The sequence below is a fragment of the Dipodomys merriami genome, unplaced genomic scaffold, assembly GCF_024711535.1.
Source record: "Dipodomys merriami isolate MVZ:Mamm:240054 unplaced genomic scaffold, mDipMer1.0.p SCAF_801, whole genome shotgun sequence".
Classification (NCBI taxonomy): Eukaryota; Metazoa; Chordata; class Mammalia; order Rodentia; family Heteromyidae; genus Dipodomys; species Dipodomys merriami.
In genome coordinates this window covers 197,588-202,876 of record NW_027206404.1, presented here as the reverse complement: position 1 = coordinate 202,876, position 5,289 = coordinate 197,588, and positions in this window count along the sequence as shown.

Below are 5,289 nucleotides of genomic sequence, written 5' to 3'. Positions count from 1 at the left end.
GACATCAAATACAGTGAAAGCAGGGGTTATACTGTGGGGGGAGAGACATACAAAGCAACAAAGAAATACCTTATAAATGTGTTAGAAACAATCGCAGGAAAGAAAAAAAACATTTGAATACATATCTTAGGGTACATTTCCCTAACATCACCTTATCTGACCTTTTCTGCTTGACTCAGACATATAGTAGATATTGTAAATAAGGAAACCCATGGGACCTATGTTTCTTTGGACCTGGCTTACTTCACTTAATATAATTTTTTCCAAGACTTTCCATTTCCTAACAAATGGGTAATGTCATTCTTTCTGATGGAGGCATAGAATTCCATTGTGTATATATACCACATTTATTTTTGATCCATTCATCTACTGACGGGCATCTGGGTTGGTTCCATATCTTAGCTATAGTAAATAGTGCTGCAATAAACATAGTTGTGCTGGTAGCGTTAGTGTGGTCTTATTTGTAAACATTTGGGTAAATGCCCAAAAGTGGGATTGTTTGGTCATACGGGAGCTCTATGTAAAGTCTTTTGAGGAACCTCCATACTACTTTCCAAAGTGGTTGAACAAGTTTACACTCCCACCAACAATGCAGTAAGGTTCCCTTCTGTCCACATCCCCTCCAGCATCTGTTGTTATTAGAGTTCTTGATTCTAGTCATTCTAACTGGGGTGAGGTGGTATCTTAATGTTGTTTTGATTTGCATTTCTTTTATGGCTAGGGAGGTTGAGCATTTCTTCATTTGTCTACTGGCCATCCTTCTTCCCTCTTCAGAGAAGTTTCTCTTTAAGTCTTTAGCCCACTTATTTATTGGGCAGTTGTTTCTTTGAGGATTTGTTATTGGGGGATTTAATTTTGTGAGTTCCAAGTATATTTTAGATATGAGACCCTTGTCCGTTGTATGGTTAGTGCAGATCTTCTCCCAATCCGTAGGCTTTATATTGATCTTGCTAGCTATGTCCTTTGCCATGCAGAAGCTCTGCAACTTCATGCAATCCCATTTGTCCAACCTTTCTTTGATTTGTTGTGTTTCCAGGTTTCTATTAAGACAATTTCAGCCTGTGCCAAGGAGATCTAGGGTTTCTCCTATTCCATCCTGTAATGTTTTCAGAGTGTCAGCTTTGATTCCGAGGTCTTTAATCATTTGGAGTTGATTCTGGTGCAGGGTGATATATAAGGATCTAGCTTTAGTTTTCTACAAGTAGTTAAGCAATTTTGCCAGCACCATTTACTGAAGAGGCTGTCTTTCTTCCATTCTATTTTTTTAGCTCCCTTATCGAAGATTAGATGGCTATAGGTCTGTAGGTTCATTTCTGGGTTTTCAATTCTATTGCATTGGTCCTGAGGTATGTTCTTGTGCCATTACCAAGCTGTTTTGATTACTATGGCTTTATAGTAGAGTTTGAAATTTGGTATTGATATTCCTCCAGCAGTGTTCTTTCTGTTGAGGATCGTTTTTGCTATTCGGGGTCTTTTATTGTTCCATATGAATTTTTGGATTGCCTCTTCTATTTCCTTGAAGAGTGAGTGAATTCAACTCTTGATCTCGAACATAAGTAAAAACAGTCAATAAAAGTCAATCACTTTCCTGGGCACTGGTAGCTCATGCCTTTAATCCTAACTTTAATCAGAAGGCAGGGATCTGGGGATCTCAGTTCAATGTCAGCTCAGATAAGAAAGTCTGTGAGATTCTCATCTCCAATTTACTGCCAAAGAAAGCTGGAATTGGATTCGTGGCTCGTAGCCTACAGCAAAAGGCTCAGGAACAGAACCCAAGCCTTGAGTTCAAGCCTTAGAACAGTGCAATACATACACAAGGGAAGTAATTAACTCAAGTTCTCAACCTTTAATTTCCCTAAACCTAACTCTATTCCTGGTCACAACCCTAAGAGTAACCTTGATCATAATAATAACCCAATCCTAAAATTAATGGAAAATACTGAAGTTTAGAAACATCCTTACAGATACTCATTGTCTTTGAAATGATTTGCAGTTTGCTCCAACTCCTACAGATTCCCTGACTTGGAATCTGAAATCTATATTGTTCTCTATTATGCATCATTAACCTCAAATCCTCATATCATGAAAAATACCATAGTTTCCAATGATTTTAACTTTTACAGAACTCCTGTATCTCCAAAAAGAATTTGCAGGTTTACTTAAAATCTACTCTAGTTCCTAACCCTTACTATATAGCTAAACCTTACTAGAAACCTAACTCTAAATTTAACCCCATTGAACCCTGCATAGGAAACTTAGAGAAACTCTGTAGTTTTTGGTAAGTTTCAAACTTATTTTACTTGAAAGTGTTAGCAGAAAATTCAGTTTTACCTTAAAGCTTAACCTTCCCTAATCCTAAGCCTAACCTGAATTAGAAAAGTAACCCTAACCCTGGAACTAATGGGCTTTGGATTCTAAAAGCCACACAAATACATTAGTTTTTATTCATCCTTTGATTCAACTCATCTTTCTCAAAATAGTTTGTAGTTTTACTCATTATCTTGCCATTATTGTACCCCAAGCCCTAACTGAAATATTGAGGTTAACCCTCACACCAATCATAACCTAATCTTAATATTGTTAGTAGTTTCTTATTTCACATTCATCCTAATTCTAACTCGACTTGTTATTCGAAGATTTACTTTCAGTTGGACCCTTAACTTTCCATTTCCCTAATGCTTACACTAACCCCAACTGGAACTGAAACCTTTCACCCTGATAGTCCAATTCTAATGTTTAAGAAAAAGACTCTAGTTTTAAATCATTCTAATGAACACTCCAGTTTGCACTCTGAAATTAGTTTCAGTTTGCCCTCATTCCCACAAATTTTCTGACTCTATTTCTGAAGTTATCTTGTTCCCTAACATGAACCATTATATTTCTTGTCCTCAAATTCTCTTTATCAGGAAAAAATACTGTAGTTTCCATTCATCCTACATTTTCCAGAAACCCTGTACCCTAAAACAGTTTCAGATTTACTTACCTTCTACTCCATTACTTAATGCTAACTCTCAGCCTAAATCTGTCTGGAAAACTCTCATTAATCATTATGAGAATGATCACTGAGAAATAAATATAATGATAATGCTCTAGTTACTATTCAATCTCACATTTTTGCTTCTACTTGTAACTAAAAACTCAAGTTTATACTAAAAACTTTCTTATTCATAACAGTAATCATAATCAGAACAAAATACTGACCTTAATCTTAATCCTAATTATATGACAATACTAATACTAACACAAGTACACTAGTTTTCACTCATCCTAACTTGATTCAAATAAGACTTCCAAAATTAAGTTTTATTTATTTTTGAATATCTTAGTCATTTTCTAATCCTAAATTAATCTTAACTGGAACATTGACAATAACCATAAGCCTAACTCTAAGTAGATTCTAATATTAATAGCAATACTCTAGTTCACATTCATTCTAATTCTTACTAGGCTTAGTCTAAATTTACCTTCAATTTGAGCCTCATTTTTTTCTCCTTCACTCTAACCCTAACCATGGCTGGCATCCTAACCATAACCTTGACACTAACAGTATCCCAATTCTAAAATTTATGAAAAATGCTCATTTTCTGCAATCCTAACTGAAATTCCACTTGTAATTCTTGAAATAAATTGCAGGTTTTCTGTAAACCCTACAGATTTTCTCACTCTTAATTCTGAATGTATCTTGTTCCATAAGAGGAATCATTATACTCATTGATCACAAATTCTGATATTATGAAATACATTGTACTTCCATTATCCCAGCATTTCCTGAATTCCTAGAACCTAAAATAAGTTCAGCTTTACTTATCATTTAACACATTTCTTTTTTTTTCTTTTTGTCAGTCGTGGGACTTGAAAACTCTGGGCCTGGGCATGATCCCTGAGTTCTTTAGCTCAAGGTGGGTGCTTTACCACTTGAGCCACAGCACCACTTTTGGGTTTTCTGGTGGTTAATTGGAGATAAAAGTCTCACAGACTTTCCTGCCCGGGTTAGCTTTGAACTGGGATCCTCAGAAATCAGCTTCCTGAATAGCTAGGAAAATAGGCACAAGCCACTAATTTAACCCATTTCTGTACTCTATCCTCTACCCCGGTTAACCAGAAACCTAATCCTAATCACAGTCTGATTTAACACCAAATGGTTAATGTAAGGAAAATTGTCTAGATTCTATTCAATCACACATTTTTTTGCTTCTACTTCTTAGTGGAAAACTAAAAGTTACCTTAAAGCTTATCCTTCCCTAACCCTAATTAGAACAAAAAAGTATCTCACACTTTATCTGAATGTTTAAAGTAACATAAACACTGGTTTACATTCATTCTAACTTTGATACCATTCATTCTTCTTAAAATATGTGGCAGTTTTACACAATATCTTACATCTTTTTCTCATCCTAACCCCAGCTCTAACTGGAACACCTTGCCTAAGCCTAAGCCTACATATAACTGAATCATCATGTTAATAGCAAGCCTCTTTTTTCACATTTATCCTAACTCTTGCTCAGCGTGTATGTCTAATTATTACTTGCATTTTGAACCTAAATTTCTAAGTGTTTTCATATTTCCTAACAGGTTTTATTTTTCATTATTTTTTGAAAATATTATTTTGTTGTAAGGATGCTTTAAAGAGTGAATAACTATATCTGTAATATAAAGAGTACATTTCTTGTTGAGCATTGTTACCCCCTTCTGTCTTGTTCTCCCACTATCCCATCCCTCCCCACTTCCCTTACTCCTCCCTCCCCATGGTGTAAACTTCATTTACAACATAGTGTCTTTTGAGTATCATTGTTGCAATGGGTCACCCTGTGTTGAAGCTAAAATTTCTATTTCTCTAATTCTAATTCTAATTCTGCCTGGGGTCCCAACCCTAGCCATAATAATAATGATAACTCAATTCAGAAGTTAACAAAAAATATTCAAGTTTTTATTCATCTTATTAATCCACTGTACATCTTGAATTAAGTTGCAGTTTAGCTTAAATCTTCCAAATTAGTTTATATGCACATATACAAAGATGTAATTTTATGTGAAAAACAGAAGATCTTTGGAGAAAGGAGTAATGAAAAAGAAATAGAGGGAGTATAATCAAATGCTTTAAATATATTATAGAATTGCCACTTCTGACAATTAATAACCATTAAGAAAATAACTAAATATTAATAAAGAACACACTGCATTCTAGTGTTCTTTAAGAGAGCCATGATATGTCTTGTGAAAGAAATACTTGTGTTAGATAAACTTTGTTCATGCATAATTTATATTGTTATTGGCCAATTATTTAACTTA